Here is a 25,237-nt window from a genome sequence, read left to right on the forward strand (position 1 = left end):
GGGGTGTGGCTTCACAGAGAAGGGGCGTGGTCAGTTATGCCCCCTGTAGAATTGTGTCCCCTAGTTGCGCCGTGCCCCCAGTACTGTGCCCCCTGTAGAATTGTGCCCCCTAGTTGCGCCGTGCCCCCAGTACTGTGCCCCCTGTACAGTTGTTCGCCCTAGTTGCGCCGCTTAAAAAATAAAAAATTAATACTTACAGTCCCCGCTCCTGCTTCCCGACTGCTGCTGCCCTCCTTCTCCGGACGCCGGCGCCCCTCCTCTGATCTATGGGTGAGACGTCATGACGTCTCTCCCATAACACCGCATAGACACTAGAGGTCAATTATGACCCCTAGTGTCTATGTGCCGCTCCCACAATGCAGTGCGGTGCGCGATGACTTCATCGTGCACAGCACCGCATCTACCGAGCACCGGGGGCACCAGTAGCGGATCTTGCCACGGCAGCGGCGCCCTCCGACCATTGTGTGATGGTCACTGAGAAGTGTTAGGCAGCTGGATCAGTGGAACTTCTGAGAACGTTGAGCAGGGCTCTGTGGCTGGGGGAAAATAGTATATAATGGTCACTCAATGTAATCTGTGATGCTTATTATACTAATAATAATTATGTTTATTCCTATTCTACTGTGCAGGGAGGACCGGGAGCCTGTTTTACTGGGAATCACATGACTGTAAAAACCCTAATTCACGGAGGATGGACAAGAACAGAAGTCCTCAAACTGAGAGGATACTAAATCTCACCCTGGAGATCATCTACCAGCTGACTGGGGAGGTGAGGGCATCTGGGAGTGTCACAGTGACATCACTTATATCTATAGTAATAATACAGGGACATGACTGGGTAGGTGAGGGGATCTGGGAGCATCACAGTGACATCACTAATATCTATAGTAATAATACAGGGACATGACTGGGGAGGTGAGGGGATTTGGGAGTGTCACAGTAACATCATTTATATCTATAGTAATAATACAGGGACATGACTGGGGAGGTGAGGGGATCTGGCAGTGTCACAGTGAAGTCACTTATATCTATAGTAATAATACAAGGACATGACTGGCGAGGTGAGGGGATCTGACAGTGTCACAGTGACATCACTTATAGCTATAGTAATAATACAGGGACATGACTGGGGAGGTGAGGGGATCTGGGAGTGTCACAGTGACATCACTAATATCTATAGTAATAATACAGGGACATGACTGGGTAGCTGAGGGGATCTGAGAGTGTCACTATATCACTTAGAGTACCAGTCAAAAGTTTGGACACACCTTCTCATTCAATGTTTTTTTTCTCTCTCTCTAGCATCCATTAGGGATATTGGGGACACATTAGTACGATGGGGTATAGACAGGGTCCAAAGGAGCCAGTGCACTTTAAATTTCTTCAACGGGGTGTGCTGGCTCCTCCCCTCCTTCTCCCACAGACAGTTTAGAAAAATTTGACCTCAAGTCACTGAACAAGTTTGTGATAGTTTCCATGTTCCGTATGGAAACACTGCGCTCCATTGTACTGGCCATGGAACCTGGGGACTACATGGTATCCATGGATATACAGGATGCTTACCTGCATATACCTATTGCCATTTCACATCAGCAATATCTTCGGTTTGCTATTGGCAACCTCCATTATCAATTCAGGGCTCTGCTATTTGAACTGACTACGGCCCCTCGGATTTTCACCAAGGTCATGGCCGTGATGACAGTTCATCTCCGTCAACAGGGAATCAGGATCCTGCCTAAACGATTTGCTGATCCTGGCAAGCTCCCAAGATGTCCTTCTGAGTCATCTCCAGCTTACGGTGCAATTCCTCACGGCCCATGGGTGGCTGGTCAATTGGAAAAAGTCCTCCCTGGTCCCGGCACAGCGCATGGTGCACCTGGGGGCCCTGCTGGATACGCACAGCCAGAGGTTGTTTCTGTCTCCAGAGAAGGTCCTGAGGCTTCAGGACAGATCAGATATTTCCTCTCTTGCCCAAAAGTGTCCATTCAGTCAGCGATGCAAGTACTAGGCCTGATGGTGTCAACTTTCGACATGGTGGAGTATGCTTAATTCCATTCTCGCCCTCTCCAACGGATAATCCTCTCCAAGTGGGATGGTCTGCCTCAGCGGATCAGGTGTCAAATGATGGTCCTGACTCCGGAGGTCCGCCCTATCCCTGTCCTGGTGGCTCCAGGATCAACAGTTGAGCAGGGGCCGTCCCTTCTGGATTCCCCACTGGGTCCTCCTGACAACAGACGCCAGTCTGAGGGGCTGGAGCGCGGTGTTCGAGCACCACACTCTCCAGGGACGCTGGACCAAGGAGTAGTCTCTCCTCACCATCAACACTCTGGGACTGTGGGCAGTGTTCAACGCTTTGACACTAGCCCTGCCTCTGTTAAGGAACAGGCCTGTTCAAGTACAGTCGGACAACACCACCACGGTGGCGTACATAAACCGTCAAGGCGGCACTTAAAGCCGAAAAGCAATGGTGGAAGTGTCCAGAATTCTCCATTGGGCGGAACGCCATCTGCCAGCAATATCGTCAGTGTTCATTTCGGGTGTCCTCAACTGGGAAGCGGATTTCCTCAGTCGTCAGGACGTACACGCCGGAGAGTGGAGCCTTCATCCGAAGGTGTTTCAACTCCTAGTGGACAAGTGGGGCCTACCAGAGGTAGCCCTGATGGCGTCTCGACGCAATCACAAAGTTCCGGTCCTCGGATCACGGACAAGGGATCCTCAAGCACGTTCGTGGACGCACTGGCATTTCCATGAAAATTTCGACTGCCATACGTGTTCCCTCCGGTGCCACTCCTGCCCAGGATTCTGCGAAAGTTCAAGCAAGAGGGAGGAATACTACTTCTAGTCTCCAGCGTGGCCCAGACGGCATTGCTTCTCAGACCTGCAGGGTCTGTCAATGGAACGTTCTCTACTACTTCCTTAATGCCCAGACCTCCTCGTTCAGGGCCCTTGTGTCTACCCAGACCTGGTCAGACTGGCTTTGACGGTGTGGCTCTTGAAGCGTCACTCCTGAGGGCCAAAGGTTTCTCTGAGGCGGTCATCCAAACTATGTTGAAGGCCCGTAAACTGTCTTCGGCTTGGATTAACTACAGGTTCTGGAACTCTGACTTCACCTGGTGTGCTTCTAAGAACTACGATGTATACAAGTTCAGAACCTCATGGCTTCTGGCTTTTCTGCAACAGGGCCTGGATTTAGGCCTTCGTCTGGCCTCCCTCAAGGTTCATATTTCTGCCTTGTCATGTGGTTTCACAGGAAATTTGCATCTATTCCTGACAATCATACCTTCACTCAGGGTGTCTTGCGGATACAACATCCCTATGTCCCTCCTGTGGCTCCATGGGATTTGTCTGTTGTCCTTAAAGGGTCTCCCTTTGAGCCTCCTGATTCTGTAGACCTGAAATGGCTTACTATTAAGGTCCTGTTGGCTATTGCCTCTGCTAGAAGAGTGTCGGACTTAGGCGATTTGTCCTGTCATCCGCCCTTCCTGATATTTCATCATGACCGGGCAGTTCTCCATACTTACCCTGGTTATCTGCCTAAGGTGGTGTCATCTTTTCACCTTAACCAAGAGATTGTGGTTCCGGCCTTTATCTCTGCTGGTTTGTCTTCCAAAGAAAGGTCTTTGGATGTGGTACGGGCTCTCCATATATTTGTGGAGTGGACTGCCTCCATTTGGAGGTCTGATTCCCTCTTCGTACTGTTTGGTTTTCAAAAACGTGGCTGGCCTGCAAACAAGCAAACTTTGGCCAGATGGATTAGAATGGTGATTGCACAAGCTTATGCGCAGGCTGGTCTCCTAGCTCCTGCTGCTATCAATGTCCATTCTACTTGGTCTGTTGGACCTTCTTGGGCTGCTCGCCATGGCGCGTCCGCAGAACAATTGTGCGAGGCGGCTACGTGGTCCTCTGTGAACACGTTCATCAGGTTCTATGCCTTTCATACTTCCGCCTCCCAGGATGCCTCCTTTGGACGCTGGGTTCTTGTGCCCGCTACAGTGCGTCCCCTCCAACGAGGAACTGCTTTAGGACATCCCGATGTTATTCCCTATGGAATTCCAGTGTACCCCACTGCAGAAAAGGAGATTTATGGTAGACTTACCATTGTTAAATCTTTTTCTGCGAGGTACACTGGATTCCACAGGGCGCCCACCCTGACACACTTTACTCCTTTGGGTTTGAATGGCATTAGCCGCTGGTCCCTTCTCCTGTCGTGAGAACGTGGTTCTATGTGACTAACATCTACCGCCTCTTTACCTGCTACCTCATTGGACTGGTTAACAAAACTGAGCTCCTGTGCACGGAGGAGGGGTTATATAGAGAAGGCGGTGCGGTGCATCCTGGGAACAGTCAAAGTTTTTAGCCTGTTGGTGCCTCGGATCAAAATCCAATTCTACACCCCGATGTTATTCCCTGTGGAATCCAGTGTATCTTGCAGAAAGAGATTTATCAATAGTAAGTCTACCATAAATCTCCTTTTTTCTTCAACAAGACATTGACCCCAAATACGCCTCCAGGCCAAGAAGGAAAGTGATGGAGTGCTGCGTCAGATGACCTGGCCTCCACAATCACCCGACCTAAACCCAATGGAGATGGTTTGGGATGAGTTGGACCGCAGAGTGAAGGAAAAGCAGCCAACAAGTGCTCAGCACCTCTGGGAACTCCTTCAAGGCTTTTGGAAAACTATTCCAAGAGACTACCTCATGAAGCTGATTGAGAGAATGCCAAGAGTGTGCAAAGCTGTCATCAAATAAAAAAAAAAGGGGCTACTTTGAGGAATCTAAAATATAAAACCTATTTTGATATGTTTAACACTTTTTTTGTTTACAACATGATTCCATATGTGTTCTTTCATAGTTTTGATGTCTTCAGTATTAATCTACAATGTAGAAAATAATTAAAATAAATAAAAACCATTGAATGAGAAGGTGTGTTCAAACTTTTGACTGATACTATATATCTATAGTAATAATACAGGGACATGACTGGGGAGTTGAGGTGATCTGGGAGTGTCACGGTGACATCACATATCTATAGTAATAATACAGGGACATGACTGGGGAGGTGAGGGGATCCAGGAGTGTCACAGTGACATCACTAATATCTATAGTAATAATACAGGGACATGACTGGGGAGGTGAGGGGATCCAGGAGTGTCACAGTGACATCACTAATATCTATAGTAATAATACAGGGACATGACTGGGGAGGTGAGGGGATCTGGGAGAGAATCTCCGCCTCTTGTGATTCCTGTCTCTGAGACAGCCCTTTGAGAGTTCTGTGTTCCTGATCTCAGAGCGGCCACACCATCATGTGAAGAAGTACTCGGACATACTGTGAAACTACTTTATATATCAGCAGAGTATCAGATATAGATCCCCCTCTGTTTAAGTAACTGAAGAGGAACTAGACTATTTATTATAAGCCCTCTATTTCCCCTTCTGTTTATGTACGTTTTTACGGTATCCGTGCCTCAGTCCTCTCATCAGCACATCTGTAACCGGGCAGCAGGGAGACGCTTTTTTTTTTTCTACTAAGTGCTGCGTAATCTCTATTTTCCTGTATATTGGGGATGGTTACAGATAGAATATGTGTTGTATCTGTATAGAAACTCCTAAAATTTCAACTCCATATAGATCATTTAGCTATTTGATGATGTCTCGCCCAATACACAGGATTACACAGTAGTGAAGAAGACATCCGGTGAGTATGAGACACTCAGCAGCCGTCCCCATGTGTCAGGCGAACTGAGCAGGACCCAGAGCCCCATCACGGTGCCTCCGCCTCACTCACTGATACATGAGAGGCACAATGACCAGAAGATCCTGGAACTCACCAACAAGATCATTCAGCTGCTGACTGGAGAGGTGACTGCTGGGAATGGGACATTATATGGTAACACCAGGGGATGTGTCTGGGTGATGACTGGAGAGGTGACTGCTGGGAATGGGACGTTATACAGTAACACCAGGGGATATGTCTGGGTGATGATTGCATCATTGTGTGTGTCAGGTTCCTATAAGGTGTGAGGATGTCACTGTCTATTTCTCCATGGAGGAGTGGAAATATATAGAGGAACACAGGGGTCTGTACAAGGACGTGATGATGGAGAATCACCAGCCCCTCACATCACTGGGTAAGAGGAGACTGTCATTTGTTGTACAGGGGAGAGCAGGTTAGAGGGCCCCCTATATACAGACATCATCTGATAATCACATATATATACTGTACTCAGTCACTGTGTGTCTCCTACAGATGGGCCCAGTAACAGAGATACCCCAGAGAGATGTCCTCGTCCTCTGTATTCCCAGGATTGTACAGAGGAGAATCACAGGATCCCACAGGAGGATCAGGTAGGTGGGATTTAGGGTCTTACCAATAAACTCGGACTTAATTACATGTGGCCTCTGGTCTCAGTAAGTACCAAAGTGACTGTCACTATATGATGTGTAATTCTACTGCTTAACTCAATGACCGTTATTAGTAAGATGTTATTTTAATGTTTTTTTGTATTAGGAGGAGTACATTACTTATTTTAAGATAGAAGATACAGAGTGGGAAGAAGAGACGTATGTGACTGATATGAAGGCAGAAGCTACAGAGGGAGAAGAAGAGACGTATGTGACTGATATGAAGGCAGAAGCTACAGAGGGAGAAGAAGAGACGTATGTGACTGATATGAAGGCAGAAGCTACAGAGGGAGAAGAAGAGACGTATGTGACTGATATGAAGGCAGAAGATACAGAGGGAGAAGAAGAGACGTATGTGACTGATATGAAGGCAGAAGATACAGAGGTAGAAGGAGAGACGTATGTGAGGGGTGATCAGCAGCGTAAGGAGGAGGAAATCCCTACAGATATCAGCATAGGTGAGTAATAATCCTTATTACAGAAAAGAGTCACATATTTGGCTTCTTCTGTCTGTACAGAAGTCTCTTCCCCAACACCCTCCCCTGTCAAGTCAAACTAATGAGGGAAATGTATGTGCCCCGTGTGGAAGTTAGGAGCCATTAACTCCTACTATACTCCTGCTCTCCCCATCACATCATGTCACTGTGTTACCAGCCCAGAGATCTGACCAGTCTCCTCCCCACACTCTCTGGTGTATCTCATACATCAGTAGCCATCAGTCCCTATTATACTCCTGCTCTCCCCCTCACATCATGTCACTGTGTGTTACCAGCCCAGAGATCTGACCAGTCTCCTCCCCACACTCTCTGGTGTATCTCATACATCAGTACAAGGGGTGTCACCATAGTAATTGAAGCTGTGAGGTCACAGGCCATGTGATATAATACACCTATACTGACACTACATCATATGTATCAGGGACTATGCACAACTTGGCCTAGTAAGGGGAAACTATATCTCTCTGCCCAGAGTAATGTTCCTGAATAAGAGTATATTGGTGATATCTGAAGCCTGAGGGAGTGGGGGCTTCCCGATATCAGACCTAGCTGGAAGCGGAGAAACCTCCAGAGTCCTCAGTGTCACATTATCCTTCTTACGGCCCTGCATAGAAAAATGGGACTTGGAGGAAGCTGTCTGGACTTTGTTTTGCTGCCTCCTACCAGGGCCGTAACTAGGGTGGTGCAGACGGTGCTTGGCACACAGCACATTTGCCGTGTTACCGTACCGGCTGCATCCACCTGTGATCCCCTTAGTATGCTCCACCAGCTGCTGTGTGCCGCACACTGCAATGCATAATAGTAACGGTGTACCTGGCTCTTCTGCTGGTCGGCTCGCTACCATTACACATTAGAGCAGGAAGCACTGCAGCTGCCTGCTTGTGTGCTCTTCCCCCTTCCCCTTGGGACTGGGAATCATGATGTCTCTCCCAGTCTATTCTGACAGTGCCCTGTGGCACGGAGCCGTGGTGTTAGCCAGGCAGCGCGCTGCACAGTAAGCAGCAAACAGGAGTCAGGACTAAGGAAAAGAGGTGGCAAAAGGCGGGGGCTGACAGAGGAATGGAGTTAGCAGCACTGCAGCTCCGTGGGTGGGGAGGAAGAGGAGGAATGAAGATGAGGAGATGGAGGAATGATGATGGGACCTGTGAAGATGATGCCCCCTCTTTAGATAAAGTAGTAGCTGTATCACATAACTAACACCCACACTACACACCCGCACTGTGATAGTTTGGGCATTAATACATATAGAGCTATATTAGCGTGTGAGTGAACTCCTGCAATACTGCTTTCCTTTTGTAGGGAAAAGTCCTTAGATCATCTGCGACTTATCTGATGGATCCAGTTCTATTTTACGCCAGTGTTTTATCTCCGTAGCAATAGAGTCCTACTTACTGTATGTACATGTATAATTGTAACCTGTAGTTGGGAAATTGAAATGAAACAACTGAACATCGTGAACTCACGGATAGTATGATAATTTAAAAATATTCTATTGTCATGTATTTGTTTCCAGCAGTTGGAGGAACAAGCCGGAAGACCTCGGATGGAGATCTCATTTTGTCTCCAAATTTTAAAGTACAAGATAACATCACACAGGATTCTCCAGGAGACATTCCCATTACTCTAAATATACATCCTGTACCTCACAGTGCTGATATATCATCTGATCCCTCTAATCATGGGGAATGTTCTCCCCATAACTCAAATTTTGTTACAGATAGTGCTGGTCATACAGGTGATTCAGTCTTTATCTGTTCTGAATGTGGTAAAAGTTTTGTACGTCAGTCAAGATTTGTTAGACATCAGAAATGTCACACAGGTGAGAGGCCATTTTCATGTTCTGTGTGTGGGAAATGTTTTAAACAGAAATCAGTTCTTGTTAGACATGAGAAAAGTCACACAGGGGAGAAACCATTTCCCTGTTCTGTGTGTGGGAAATGTTTTTCACAGAATTCAAATCTTGTTAAACATCTGAGAACTCACACAGGTGAAAAACCATATCCATGTTCTGTGTGTGGGAAATGTTTTTCACAGAAATCAGATCTTGTTAAACATCGGAGAACTCACACAGGTGAGAAACCATTTCCATGTTCTGAGTGTGGAAAACGTTTTACATACAAATCACATCTTGTTGCACACCAAAGAAGTCACACAGGTGAGAAACTATTTTCATGTTTGGAGTGTGGGAAACGTTTTACATGGAAATCGTATCTGGTTGCACATGAGAGAAGTCACACAGGTGAGAAACCATTTCCATGTTCTGTGTGTGGGAAATGCTTTTCACAGAAATCTATTTTTATTAGACATCAGAGAACTCACACAGGTGAGAGGCCATTTCCATGTTCTGAATGTGGAAAGTGTTTTACATTGAAGTCAGCTCTTGTTAAACATCAGAGTAGTCACACAGGTGAGAAACCATTTCCATGCTCTGTGTGTGGGAAATGCTTTTTACAGAAATCAGATCTTGTTAAACATCAGAGAAGTCACACAGGTGAGAAACCATTTCCATGTACTGAATGTGGGAAATGCTTTGCACAGAAATCACATCTTGTTATACACCAGAGAAGTCACACAGGTGAGAAACCATTTCCATGTTCTGAGTGTGGGAAATGTTTTACAAAGAAATCATATCTTGTTAAACATGAGAGAAGTCACACAGGTGTGTAAGAGATGCGGTCATTTGACTGGTGCTCTCGGATCCCGGTGGTCACCATGCCGTCGCTGGAATCCCGAACGCTCACAATGCCAGCAGTCGGAATGCCGACCCACAGGCTCTATTCCCAAGTGCACCGAGCCAGCAAGGAGCTTCGTTGCGCTTGCGCCCCCTGCCTGCGTTCTGCTGTTAGCATCCCGGGGTTGGTATGTTGACCTCTGGGATCTCGAACCTTCTTTTATCATGCATCCATAGGGGATACTGAGGCTGTTGATTATAATGGGGCTACAGATGGGGTCCAAAAGCCGGTGCACTTCAAATGTTAATGTGTGTGTGTGTGCTGGTTCCTCCCCTCCATGCCCCTCCCCACATACCCAGTTTCTCTGACGTCCTAGTGGATGCTGGGACTCCGTCAGGACCATGGGGAATAGCGGCTCCGCAGGAGACAGGGCACAAAAGTAAAAGCTTTAGGATCAGGTGGTGTGCACTGGCTCCTCCCCCTATGACCCTCCTCCAAGCCTCAGTTAGGTTTTTGTGCCCGTCCGAGCAGGGTGCAATCTAGGTGGCTCTCATAAAGAGCTGCTTAGAGTAAAAGTTTTGATAGGTTTCTTATTTTCAGTGAGTCCTGCTGGCAACAGGCTCACTGCAACGAGGGACCTAGGGGAGAAGAAGTGAACTCACCTGCGTGCAGGATGGATTTGCTTCTTAGGCTACTGGACACTAGCTCCAGAGGGACGATCACAGGTACAGCCTGGATGGGTCACCGGAGCCGCGCCGCCGACCCCCTTGCAGATGCCGAAGTAAGAAGAGGTCCAGAAACCGGCGGCTGAAGGCTTTTCAGTCTTCATGAGGTAGCGCACAGCACTGCAGCTGTGCGCCATTGCTCTCAGCACACTTCACACCAACGGTCACTGAGGGTGCAGGGCGCTGGGGGGGGCGCCCTGGGCAGCAATGTTAATACCTTTTCTGGCTAAAGAATACATCACATATAGTTTCTGAGGCTATATGGATGTATTTCACCCCTGCCAGGTCTCAGAAAAACCGGGAGAAGAGCCCGCCGGAATAGGGGGCGGGGCCTATCTCCTCAGCACACAGCGCCATTTTCCCTCACAGAACTGCTGGTGGGAAGGCTCCCAGGCTCTCCCCTGCACTGCACTACAGAAACAGGGTTAAAACAGAGAGGGGGGGCACTTATTTGGCGATATGATTATATATTAAGATGCTATAAGGGAAAACACTTATATAAAGGTTGTCCCTGTATAATTATAGCGTTTTGGTGTGTGCTGGCAAACTCTCACTCTGTCTCCCCAAAGGGCTAGTGGGGTCCTGTCCTCTATCAGAGCATTCCCTGTGTGTGTGCTGTGTGTCGGTACGTGTGTGTCGACATGTATGAGGACGATGTTGGTGAGGAGGCGGAGCAATTGCCTGTAATGGTGATGTCACTCTCTAGGGAGTCGACACCAGAATGGATGGCTTATTTAAGGAATTACGTGATAATGTCAACACGCTTCAAGGTCGGTTGACGACATGAGACGGCCGGCAAACAAATTAGTACCTGTCCATGCGTCTCAAACACCGTCAGGGGCTTTAAAACGCCCATTTACCTCAGTCGGTCGACATAGACACAGACACGGACACTGACTCCAGTGTCGACGGTGAAGAAACAAACGTATTTTCCTTTAGGGCCACACGTTACATGTTAAGGGCAATGAAGGAGGTGTTACATATTTCTGATACTACAAGTACCACAAAAAAGGGTATTATGTGGGTGTGAAAAAACTACATGTAGTTTTCCTGAATCAGATAAATTAAATGAAGTGTGTGATGATGCGTGGGTTTCCCCCGATAGAAAATTATTGGCGGTATACCCTTTCCCGCCAGAAGTTAGGGCGCGTTGGGAAACACCCCTTAGGGTGGATAAGGCGCTCACACGCTTATCAAAACAAGTGGCGTTACCGTCTCCAGATACGGCCGCCCTCAAGGAGCCAGCTGATAGGAGGCTGAAAAATATCCTAAAAAGTATATACACACATACTGGTGTTATACTGCGACCAGCTATCGCCTCAGCCTGGATGTGCAGCGCTGGGGTGGCTTGGTCAGATTCCCTGACTGAAAATATTGATACCCTTGACAGGGACAGTATTTTATTGACTATAGAGCACAGAGAGATATTTGCACTCTGGCATCAAGAGTACGTGCGATGTCCATATCTGCCAGAAGATGTTTATGGACACGACAGTGGTCAGGTGATGCATATTCCAAACGGCACATGGAAGTATTGCCGTATAAAGGGGAGGAGTTATTTGGGGTCGGTCCATCGGACCTGGTGGCCACGGCAACAGCTGGAAAATCCACCTTTTTTACCCTAAGTCACATCTCAGCAGAAAAAGACACCGTCTTTTCAGACTCAGTCCTTTCGTCCCCATAAGGGCAGGCGGGCAAAAGGCCAGTCATATCTGCCCAGGGATAGAGGAAAGGGAAGAAGACTGCAGCAGGCAGCCCATTCCCAGGAACAGAAGCCTTCCACCGCTTCTGCCAAGTCCTCAGCATGACGCTGGGGCCGTACAGGACCCCTGGATCCTACAAGTAGTATCCCAGGGGTAAAGATTGGAAATTCGAGACGTCTCCCCCTCGCAGGTTCCTGAAGTCTGCTTTACCAACGTCTCCCTCCGACAGGGAGGCAGTATTGGAAACAATTCCCAAGCTGTATTCCCAGCAGGTGATAATCAAAGTACTCCTCCTACAACAAGGAAAGGGGTATTATTCCACACTATATTGTGGTACTGAAGCCAGACGGCTCGGTGAGACCTATTCTAAATCTGAAATATTTGAACACTTACATACAAAGGTTCAAATCAAGATGGAGTCACTCAGAGCAGTGATAGCGAACCAGGAAGAAGGGGACTATATGGTGTCCCGGGACATCAGGGATGCTTCCTCCATGTCCCAATTTGCCCTTCTCACTAAGGGTACCTCAGGTTCGTAGTACAGAACTGTCACTATCAGTTTCAGACGATGCCGGTTGGATTGTCCACGGCACCCCGGATCTTTACCAAAGTAATGGCCGAAATGATGATTCTTCTTCAAAGAAAATGGACGATATCCTGATAAGGGCAAGGTCCAGAGAACAGTTGGAGGTCGGAGTAGCACTATCTCAAGTAGTTCTACGACAGCATGGGTGGATTCTAAATATTCCAAAACCGCAGCTGTTTCCGACGACAATTTGCTGTTCCTAGGGATGATTCTGGACACAGTCCAGAAAAGGGTGTTTCTCCCGGAGAAGAAAGCAAGGGAGTTATCCGAGCAAGTCAGGAACCTCCTAAAACCAGGAAAAGTGTCAGTGCATCATTGCACAAGGGTCCTGGGAAAAATGGTGGCTTCTTACGAAGCGATTCCATTCGGCAGATTTCACGCAAGACTTTTCAGTGGGATCTGCTGGAAAAATGGCTGGATCGCATCTTCAGATGCATCAGCGGATAACCCTGTCTCCAAGGACAAGGGTGTTTCTTCTGCGGTGGCTGCAGAGTGCTCATGTACTAAAGGGCCGCAGATTCGGCATTCAGGACTGGGTCCTGGTGACCACGGATGCCAGCCAGAGAGACTGGGGAGCAGTCACACAGGGAAAAAATTTCCAGGGAGTGTGATCAAGTCTGGAGACTTCTCTCCACATAAAACAATGCTCTAAGCTTAGCAAGACCTCTGCTTCAAGGTCAGCCGGTTTTGATCCAGTGGGACAACACCACGGCAGTCGCCCACGTAAACAAACAGGGCGGCACAAGAAGCAAGAGGGAAATGGCAGAAACTGCAAAGATTCTTCGCTGGGCGGAAAATCATGGGATAGCACTGTCAGCAGTGTTCATTCCGGGAGTGGACAACTGGGAAGCAGATTTCCTCAGCAGGCACGACCTCCACCCGGGAGAGTGGGGACTTCATCGGGAAGTCTTCCACATGATTGTAAACCGTTGGGAAAGACCAAAGGTGGACATGATGGCGTCCCGCCTGAACACAAGAGACCCTCAGGCAATAGCTGTGGACGTTCTGGTAACACAGTGGGTGTACCAGTCGGTGTATGTGTTCCCTCCTCTGCTTATCATACCCAAGGTACTGAGAATTATAAGACGTAGAGGAGTAAGAACTATACTCGTGGCTCCGGATTGCCAAGAAGGACTTGGTACCCGGAACTTCAAGAAATGCTCACAGAGGACTCATGGCCTCTGCCGCTAAGAAGGGACTTGCTTCAGCAAGTACCATGTCTGTTCCAAGACTTACCGCGGCTGCGTTTGACGGCATGGCGGTGGAACGCCGGATCCTAAGGGAAAAGGCATTCCGGAAGAGGTCATTCCTACCCTGGTTAAAGCCAGGAAGGAGGTGACCGCACAACATTATCACTACTTGTGGCGAAAATATGTTGCATGGTGTGAGGCCTGGAAGGCCCCACGAAGAAATTTCAACTCGGTCGATTCCTGCATTTCCTGCAAACAGGAGTGTCTATGGGCCTCAAATTGGGGTCCATTAAGGTTCAAATTTCGGCCCTGTCAATTTTCTTCCAAAAAGAATTGGCTTCACTTCCTGAAGTCCAGAAGTTTGTCAAGGGAGTACTGCATATACAACCCCCTTTTGTGCCTCCAGTGGCACTGTGGGATCTCAACGTAGTTCTGGGATTCCTCAAATCACATTTTAAACCGCTCAAATCTGTGGATTTGAAATATCTCACATGAAAAGTGACCATGCGGTTGGCCCTGGCCTCGGCCAGGCGAGTGTCAGAATTGGTGGCTTTGTCTCACAAAAGCCCATATCTGATTGTCCATTCGGACAGGGCAGAGCTGCGGACTCGTCCCCAGTTTCTCCCTAAGGTGGTGTCAGCGTTTCACCTGAACCAGTTTATTGTGGTACCTGCGGCTATTAGGGACTTGGAGGACTCCAAGTTGCTAGATGTTGTCAGGGCCCTGAAAATATAGGTTTCCAGGACGGCTGGAGTCGGGAAAACTGATTTGCTGTTTTCCTGTATGCACCCAACAAACTGGGTGCTCTTGCTTCTAAGCAGACGATTGCTAGTTGGATGTGTAGTACAATTCAGCTTGCACATTCTGTGGCAGGCCTGCCACAGCCAAAATATGTAAATGCCCATTTCACAAGGAAGGTGGGCTCATCTTGGGCGGCTGCCCGAGGGGTCTCGGCTTTACAACTTTGCCGAGCTGCTACTTGGTCAGGAGCAAACACGTTTGCAAAATTCTACAAATTTGATACCCTGGCTGAGGAGGACCTGGAGTTCTCTCATTCGGTGCTGCAGAGTCATCCGCACTCTCCCGCCCGTTTGGGAGCTTTGGTATAATCCCCATGGTCCTGACGGAGTCCCAGCATCCACTAGGACGTCAGAGAAAATAAGAATTTACTAACCGATAATTCTATTTCTCGTAGTCCGTAGTGGATGCTGGGCGCCCATCCCAAGTGCGGATTGTCTGCAATACTTGTACATAGTTATTGTTACAAAAATCGGGTTATTATTGTTGTGAGCCATCTTTTCAGAGGCTCCGCTGTTATCATGCTGTTAACTGGGTTCAGATCACAGGTTGTACAGTGTGATTGGTGTGGCTGGTATGAGTCTTACCCGGGATTCAAAATCCTTCCTTATTGTGTACGCTCGTCCGGGCACAGTATCCTAACTGAGGCTTGGAGGAGGGTCATAGGGGGAGGAGCCAGTGCACACCACCTGATCCTAAAGCTTTTACTTTTGTGCCCTGTCTCCTGCGGAGCCGCTATTCCCCATGGTCCTGACGGAGTCCCAGCATCCACTACGGACTACGAGAAATAGAATTATCGGTAAGTAAATTCTTATTTTTAGAAAAAGTGCCCTCAGAGCCGGGCACACTCTGGAAGAGCCCCAGAGGATTTCTTCTAAAATTCATTTTTCTTTAGTGCTACGTGGGAGTTCCTGGGGGAGAACCGGTCCCACCTTCAGTGGTCGGCGCTGGATCCCTGGTTGCTGGGACTGCCGTTCCGGGGTCACTCACACTGCAGCGATCACAGGGCTAGTGCAGGAGCCCCCCTGCAACCCACCGCATCCCAGGGACAGCCGAAGCTGGTATTTCCCAGGGATCCGGCTAGTCGGGTTTTCGTGTGTTAGCGGCATTGCATCCGCCTGTTGTAGCAGTAATACCGCTCACAGTACCTGACAGGAGGCTCTGTCATTCATCAAAACTCCTCAGCGCGGTTAATTATAATGACGCGCTGAGGAGAAGGACACAGGCAGCGCGCCAGCTCAGCGCGCATATAGGTGGGGCAGAGCCTCGCTCACCACGCTGCTGTTCGTGAACGGAGGATACCCACTTTCACCTGTAAGGGGTGTTCAGCTACATTCACGCAGACTTCTAATGAAAATTCATTGTTATGCAACAAATGTACTGAAGAGGCTGATTCAGAGATAGTCACTGAACCTCAGACATCTGTGCCGGCGTGGTTGTCGGCACTCACTGGTGTTATGTGTCGGATCTGTCCTTTGAATTGGCTGCGGCCAGACGGGACAGACAGGCCATACAGGCTCAGCCCTTACTGGGTTCTGAGCCCGGATGGGTCTTGGCACTTTATAAATCTGTGGACACCTTAACTCTCACAATGGGTTCACAACACACACCCCGTTCTGCTCAACCCGTGTCCAAAAAGCATTTCCTCCCCGTAGTCTTACAATCTGATGCATTAGATGATGAGATGCCTGCACTAGAGGAAGGGGAGTTCGTGGAAACGTTGGACACGCAGGTTGATGATTCAGATTCCTCCATGCAAGGCATGGAGGCACTAATATAGGCTGTTAGAGATGTCTTAAACCTCCCTGAAAAGGAGGCAGAACAAACACAGCTTTAATTCTTTGGAAAAAAAACAAAAATATTTTGCAACTTTTCCTGTGTCAGAAGAATTGGTAGCCAATTTCAGGAGGCCTGGATACACCCGGACAATAAGTTTCGGATACCTAAATGTATTTTTACTTTTTTCCTACGGATAATAGAAAATGGGAGAATCCCCCTGTGGTGGATCCGTCAATATCCAGGTTATTGAAGAAAATTGTACTACCGGTCTCAGGCGCCACAACACTAAAGGACCCCTTGGACCGTAACTTAGAAAGAAGTATATATACACGGTGACTGGGGTTTCCCTTCGCCCTGTTATTGTGGGTTGTTGGGTCAATAGGGCTATAGAGGCATGGTCTTGACAGCTTGCCTCTGGCATTGAAGGAGATCTACCCCAAGGGAAATTAATCACCCTGTCTCAACACATTCAGATATCAGTTGTGTATCTATGCGAGGCCTTCAGAGGGATTGATTTGCTCACTTCCAGGATATCGGTCATGGCGGTTTCAGCACGCCGAGCATTGTGGCTTTGTCAGTGGACTGCAGATGCCGAATCTAAAAGAGGGGTTGAAGGTCTCCCATACACAGGGGAAGCTTTGTTTGGAGATGAGCTGGATAAGTGGATTTCCAAGGCTACCGGTGGAATATCCACACATCTTCCCTCTGCGGCTCCGCCCCCTCGTCACACTTATTCGGGACCATCCTTCCGGTCCTTTCGATCCTCCAGGTTTTGTAGTGCGTCCAGAGGTGGCTCTCACGCCTCTCGAGGTACCAGAGGGCGCCAAGCAAACGCTGCTGCTCAAGCTGAACAGAAGTTCGTTACCAAGCCTGCAGCATGATGGTTGGATGCCAGGGTCGGTGCTCGACTCAAAAACTTCAGTCTTGCCTGGGACGTCACCTGCCAGGTCGCCTGGGTCAGGGATCTCATTCGGTGGGGTTACAAAATAGACTTTGAGTCCACTCCCCCGAAGAGATTCGTTCACTTCAGGTTTGCCAGCTTTCCAAGACAAACAAGTAATTCTTCAACAGGCCATTCAGAAGCTTCTCGTTCAGGGAGTGGTGATTCCAGTGCCAACTCACCAATGCAACAAAGGCTTCTATTCAAATTTGTAGTGCCCAAGCCGGACGGCTCAGTCAGGCCCATCCTGAATCTGAAATCCCTGAATCCTTATCTACGGATTTTCAGATTCAGGATGTAATCACTGCGGGTTTGGCGGAACAGGAGTTTTTGGTATCCTTGGATATCAATTGCGCATACCTTCACATCCCCATCTGCCCTCCGCATCAGGCGTTTATTCGTTTTGCCCTCAAGGAGGAACATTATCCGTTCCAGGCCCTTCCCTTTGGACTCTTGTCAGCTCCCAGGGTTTTCACCAAGTTAATGGCGGAAATGATGCCCCAACTCTGACTACAAGGGGTAAATGTTGTCCCTTTCCTGGACGACCTGCTCATAAAAGCACCATCCCGGGAACAGCTGCTCCGGAGCATTGCTCTCACTCAAGATCTGCTCACCCAACACGGTTGGATTTTGAATCTGCAGAAGTCCCAGTTGGATCCAACACAACGACTGCAGTTTCTAGGGATGATCCTCAACAAGGTGTCTTAACGGATTTTCTTGCCTCGGGACAAGGCCCAGGCAATTCAGGCTATGGTTGGTCTTGCAACCTCGCCAAGTCTCAATACCTCTCTGCATTTGTCTCTTGGGCAAGATGGTAGCTTCCTTCGAAGCGATTCAGTATGGAAGGTTCCATTCCCACTCTTTTCAATTGGATCTACTCCAGATGAATGGGATCACACCTACATATGCATTGGATTGTCCACCCCCCCCCCCCCCCCCCCCCGTCCCCTGCTCTCATCTGTCTCTTCTGTGGTGGTTGCAGAGCAAACACCTGTTGCAGGGTCGGTCTTTCAGCGATGCGAACTGGATTATCCTGACCACAGGGGTTGGGGAGTGGTGACACAGGGCTCTCACTTCCAGGGCCGCTGGTCCAACGAGGAATCTGGTCTTCCAATCAACATTTTGAAGTTGAGGGCAATATTCAATGCTCTCTGTCAGGCTTTTCCTCTACTTCAGGTTCATCCCATTCAGGTGCAGTCAGACAACACCACGGCTGTGGCGTGCATCAATCGTCAAGGCGCAACCAAGAGCAGAGCCTGTGTGAAGGAAGTGACCGAAATCCTGCATTGGGCAGAGACTTACGCTTCCGCAATCTCAGCGATCTTCATCCCAGGTGTGGACAACTGGGAGGCAGATTACCTGAGCAGACAGAATCTAGACCCGGGAGAATGGGGCCTACACCCACAGGTTTTCCAACAAATAATTGCTCGGTTGGGGATTCCAGAGATCGATTTGATGGCATCTCGCCACAACAACAAACTCAACCTGTATTGTTCACGGATGCAAGACCAGGGAGCTGTGGCAGTGGATGCACTGATAACTCCCTGGTGCTTCCGAAAAGTCTACATCTCCCCCCTTCCCCGTTCCCCATGATTCCTCGAATCCTGAAGTGGATAAAACGGGAGGTGGTGTTAGCTATTCTCATAGCTCCGGATTGGCCTCGGAGAGCGTGGTATGCCGACCTCTTTGCTCTCCTCATTGACAATCTGTGGCCCCTCCCTCTTCAAGACGATCCTCTTCAGCAAGGTCCTTGCGTCTATCCACACTTAAGTTGGCTACATTTGATGGCGTGGCTGTTGAGACGGCATTACTAGCCCGCAGAGGTATTCTACGATCGGTTATACCTACCATGCTCTGTGCTAGAAAGGAAATCACTTCCAGGTATTATCACTGTATTTGGAAAGCTTATGTGGTCTGGTGTGAGCGGAAGGGCTATCCTTCCACTTTTTTCCACTTGGGCCATGTGTTACTTTTTCTGCAGGCGGGTTTGGACGCGGGCTTACGATTAGGTTCTCTTAAGGTACAGATATCTGCCCTGTCAATTTTTTTCCAACAACGTTTAACCTTGTTACCGGAGGTACAAACATTTCTGCAAGGTTTTGTACAGTTACAGCCCCCGTTTACTGAACCTACTGCTCCTTGGGACTTGGCTGTTGTCCTGGATTTTCTCAAGAGTTCCTCATTTGAGCCTTTGCAGTCAGCTGACATCAAATATCTCACATGGAAAACTGCTATTTTCCTTGCCTCGGCTCAGATGGTGTCTGAATTGGGAGCTCTGTCCTGTAGACCTCCTTACCTCATTTTTCATGCCGACAGGGCAAAATTGCGCACTAAACAGGCTTTCTCCCTAAGGTAGTTTCCGCTTTCCATAGCAACCAACCCATTGTGGTTCCAGTTTTCTCTACTGCCTCTTCGGGTTGTTGGGCACTGGACATGGTGAGAGCTCTTCGTATTTACGTGAAGCGCACTGTGAATAGTCAAAAGTCTGACTCTTTTTGTCCGTTATGATGCCAGTAAGATTTGTTGGCCAGCCTCCATGCAATCTATTGCTTGCTGGATCAAACTTACCATTCAACAGATACACAAGCAAAAATAGAGTAATCCACAGGCGCTACTATATATGGAGTGATCCAGATGTACGATCTTCCCAAGCTTAAGACTCTAGGTTTAAAGATTCCTCAGATCATCAGGATTCCTTCTTCGTATATGGGTTTGCACCTCAAAACTGACCTCCACACCATGCGGGATGTACATCAAAAGGTTTCTTTATATCATCATTCTCCTCACTTCTTATCATCTCAACTGGTCATCATCCTATCCCATATAGGAGACACTCACCTCCAATCAGCGCCATATGTTCCTTGAAAGGTTTCTTTTATTCTGCGTCACCACCTCAAGCTCTGTCGTGAAATCTTATATTGTCCACCACCGACACTGGGCAGGATGGGCGCAGACAATCCAACACCGAATATATGGCGTAAACAAGGAATTATACGTATATCCAAAAAAACAGGAATTTATTCCAAACAACAAGGTAAAACAGATTAAAACAGTAAAAATAGAAATAAAAAGGTGAATGGATCCTCTGGTCTAAAGTTGGTTCCAGCATATACCCCCAGAGAGTTCCTTCAGTGTCTAAATCACCTTTATCCCACATTTGCAAGGTGATTTAGACACTGAAGGAACCTGATTGGCTGTTGATATCCCAGGAAATGGATAGTGGGTATAAAAGGCTGGACAGGTTGTTGTTTTGAGATATACCCTGAGGAAGGATGATAGATTCGAAACGCGTTGGTACCTGCTTTTTTGAATTAGACCCAGGTCTGTAAGTTGTTCTACCTGCTGTATTTATCCCCATTTGGAGATTTATGAAGTGATATTTTTCCATTTAACTCTCTGGGGGTATATGCTGGAACCAACTTTAGACCAGAGGATCTATTCACCTTTTTATTTCTATTTTTACTGTTTTAATCTGTTTTACCTTGTTGTTTGGAATAAATTCCTGTTTTTTTGGATATACGTATAATTCCTTTTTTACGCCATATATTCGGTGTTGGATTGTCTACGCCCATCCTGCCCAGTGTCGGTGGTGGACAATATAAGATTTCACGACAGAGCTTGAGGTGGTGACGCAGAATAAAAGAAACCTTTCAAGGAACATAGGGCCCTGATTGGAGGTGAGTGTCTCCTATATTGGATAGGATGATGACCAGTTGAGATGATAAGAAGTGAGGAGAATGATGATATAAAGAAACCTTTTGATGTACATCCCGCATGGTATGGAGGTCAGTTTTGAGGTGCGAACCCATATACGAAGGAGGAATCCTGATGATCTGAGGAATCCTTAAACCTAGAGTTTTAAGCTTGGGAAGATCGTACATCTGGATCACTCCATATATAGTAGCGCCTGTGGACTACTCTATTTTTGCTGGTGTATATGTATGGTTATCAAGGAGTGGTGCTCTTGTGAGTTTAGTCCAGGGCTGCAACCAAGGCGCAAGTTACTCTTCTCCCCTTTTTTTTTTAAATATTACCATTCAACAGGCTTATTCTTGGAAGTCTCAGCCTCTGCCGTCGTCTGTGACGGCTCATTCTACGCGCTCGGTGGGTTCTTCCTGGGAGGCTGCCAGGGGAGTTTCCACTTTTCAGTTGTGCCGTGCTCCTACCTGATCGGGCAGCAATACGTTTGTTACGTTTTATAGGTTTGATACCTTAGCGCCTGACTCTCAGTTTAGGCGTTCTGTTCTGCTGGATGCACAGCACCCTCCCACCCAGATTGGGAGCTCTGGTACTTCACTGTAATCAACAGCTCCAGTATCCACTATGGATGCTTGCGAAAATGAGATTTTGGTACTCACCGATAAATCCTTTTCTTGGAGTCCATAGGGGATACTGGACACCCACCCAGTGCTGTTTTACTCCTGCAGATTGTTTGATTATGTGTTGCTTGTTCGTATCTGCTGTTCCATTCTCAGACTGTTCTCTTCTTGTTCTCCTCTCTAGTCTTGTCCGTTCAATTCGGGCACAGTTTTTCTGAACGGAGTCTGTGAGGAGGGGCATGGAGGGGAGGAGCCGGCACACACACACACACACACACTACACACATTAACATTTAAAGTGCACTAGCTCTCAGACACCATCTATACCCCACTGTATACAACAGCTCCAGTATCCCCTATGGACTCCGAGAAAAGGATTTATCGGTGAGTACCAAAATCCTATTTTACATAGATACTCAAAAAGTTACAAGGGACTGTTCACTCCCGCTCCAGATAAAAATGCCATCTATAAAGCATTGTCAGGACACCAGGTTCACCACCATAACACCACTGTGCTATATGTGGTGATAGTCCCAGTATGCCAGCCCAACCCATGTAACCATTTCTGTGTACTGAGGGTTTGATTTGGATTTGTTCGTAAATATAATGGTTTGTATACAAGTCTGTGTTGTCCTACGCAGAATTCCTGGACCCGGCTGTCTGGATCTAATGGCCAGTGTAAGATTTGCTTACGCAGACTGACCAAGGTCTGTTACCATCATGAGTCACAGTGGTTATGCAATGCTGCATCCTCAGATGCAGCCCTCTGACCTCACAAATGTGGGCAGGATGAGTCTTATTTCTTACAGATGCTGCTGCTGCATATTATTATTACAGTGTTGCACAGCTGCTTCCCTGCATCTGCGCAATTCCTTAAAAAATCGAAATCAGGTCCTAAGTGCTCAAAATACTTTACAATGAAATCCTATCTTGTTGCACATCAGATAATCCACATAAGGATAGCGGATTGCCAAGTGGTGGTGTCTGGGTGGCATTGGTACGTATCTGAGTAACAGAGTATTTATGTATTCTCCATATTAGATATATTTGTGTATTTCCCAATGCATCATTCCAGTGTGATATTACATAGCATTCTCTGCTTAGAGAAACAAGAAAGTAGCTGGCCCAGTGTAATTAGCATTTGAACAAGGTCGAACACAGGACCTTACCTGGGCACAATAGGTCTGACTACGTCCTGTACTGAGACACGCCCACAGGTGGGACACAAGTTGGATATACCATCTGAACCACAGAGCTCACACTCTCTTCCAGAGACACACTCACACAGATGCAGCTAGACACGGCTCACAGACACATTGCACAGATGCAGCTAGACACAGCTCACAGACACATTGCACAGATGCAGCTAGACACGGCTCACAGGCACCTTGCACAGATGCTGCTAGACACGGCTCACAGACCACATTGCACAGATGTAGCTAGACACGGCTCACAGACCAAATTGCACAGATGTAGCTAAAAACGGCTCACAGACACATTGAACAGATGCAGCTAGACATGGCTCACAGACACCTTGCACAGATGCAGCTAGACACGGCTCACAGACACATTGCCCAGATGCAGCTAGACACGGCTCACAGACACCTTGTCCAGATGCAGCTAGACACGGCTCACAGACACCCTGCCCAGATGCAGCAAGATACGGCTCACAGACACCCTGCCCAGATGCAGCTAGACACGGCTCACAGACACCTTGCACAGATGCAGCTAGACACGGCTCACAGACACATTGCACAGATGCAGCTAGACACTGCTCACAGACACCCTGCCCAGATGCAGCTAGACACGGCTCACAGACACCCTGCCCAGATGCAGCTAGACACGGCTCACAGACACCCTGCCCAGATGCAGCTAGACACGGCTCACAGACACCCTGCCCAGATGCAGCTAGACACGGCTCACAGACACCCTGCCTAGATGCAGCTAGACACGGCTCACAGACACCCTGCCCAGATCCAGCTAGACACGGCTCACAGACACCTTGCACAGATGCAGCTAGACACGGCTCACAGACACCCTGCCCAGATGCAGCTAGACACGGCTCACAGACACCCTGTCCAGATGCAGCTAGACACGGCTCACAGACACCTTGCACAGATACAGCTAGACACGGCTCACAGACACATTGCACAGATGCAGCTAGACACTGCTCACAGACACCCTGCCCAGATGCAGCTAGACACGGCTCACAGACACCCTGCCCAGATGCAGCTAGACACGGCTCACAGACACCCTGCCCAGATGCAGCTAGACACGGCTCACAGACACCCTGCCCAGATGCAGCTAGACACGGCTCACAGACACCCTGCCCAGATGCAGCTAGACACGGCTCACAGACACCCTGTCCAGATGCAGCTAGACACGGCTCACAGACACCTTGCACAGATACAGCTAGACACGGCTCACAGACACATTGCACAGATGCAGCTAGACACTGCTCACAGACACCCTGCCCAGATGCAGCTAGACACGGCTCACAGACACCCTGCCCAGATGCAGCTAGACACGGCTCACAGACACCCTGCCCAGATGCAGCTAGACACGGCTCACAGACACCCTGCCCAGATGCAGCTAGACACGGCTCACAGACACCTTGCACAGATGCAGCTAGACACGGCTCACAGACACATTGCACAGATGCAGCTAGACACTGCTCACAGTCACCCTGCCCAGATGCAGCTAGACACGGCTCACAGACACCCTGCCCAGATGCAGCTAGACACGGCTCACAGACACCCTGCCCAGATGCAGCTAGACACGGCTCACAGACACCTTGCCCAGATGCAGCTAGACACGGCTCACAGACACATTGCCCAGATGCAGCTACAAACACCAGGATGCTTGGAAGCTTAGCATTATGGCTAGATAAGGAGATGGAATTAATGGTTACTTTATGTGATATTGTAACGTGTTGTAGATCTTCGAATCTAATGGCAGCCTGTGACATAGGTAACAATGGTTACTGTTGGTAGATGGTGATTTATGTTGGGTTATGGCAGTGTATCTTGCTAAACATGGCTCCATGTTCCATGTGCTTTTTCCAGTGGTACAGACTAGAATTGGGAATTACTGGCTACATTATAAGACTGTGATATAGCATAGACAGCATATAATATGTTCTGTGTATTGCAGTACTGTATTGGTGTGTAACCGTGATACATCTGATAGAGATGGAATAGTGGAATCAGCACATAAGTATTATACACTGTATTGTAGTTTATACATTCTGGATAATATATAGTGGAGTCTGAGATATCCCAGAGATGTAAGATGTGTATATCTCAGGTTGGTTGGTAACAGAAAATGGCCTAACAAAGACTGCAACTTTGTTAGGCCATTTTCTGTTACCAACCAACCTGAGATATACTGCTTACACCTTGGAGCCATAGGTTTGTGGCATTATTATAGTGTTGTATAGGATGTTATCCTAGCTATAATCATATGATGAAATCTGTGTTTTGGGGAGGGAAGTAGATGTAGTTATGGAGTTCTTAAGCTGGAAACGTGGTTATGTTATAAATAAAATCTTGCTTTTCTGGTAATTTGATCTTGCTTTAATGAATTTTAAAATATATATTGTATTGGCTAATAAAAGCCCACTTG

General features: G+C 48.0%; 1 pseudogene; it reads left to right on the forward strand.

The window, feature by feature from the left end:
- LOC135057113 (oocyte zinc finger protein XlCOF7.1-like) overlaps positions 1 to 25,237 on the forward strand; it is an 88,045-nt pseudogene that overhangs the window by 270 nt on the left and 62,538 nt on the right.

Source organism: Pseudophryne corroboree, chromosome 3 (genome assembly GCF_028390025.1).
Source record: "Pseudophryne corroboree isolate aPseCor3 chromosome 3, aPseCor3.hap2, whole genome shotgun sequence".
Classification (NCBI taxonomy): domain Eukaryota; kingdom Metazoa; phylum Chordata; class Amphibia; order Anura; family Myobatrachidae; genus Pseudophryne; species Pseudophryne corroboree.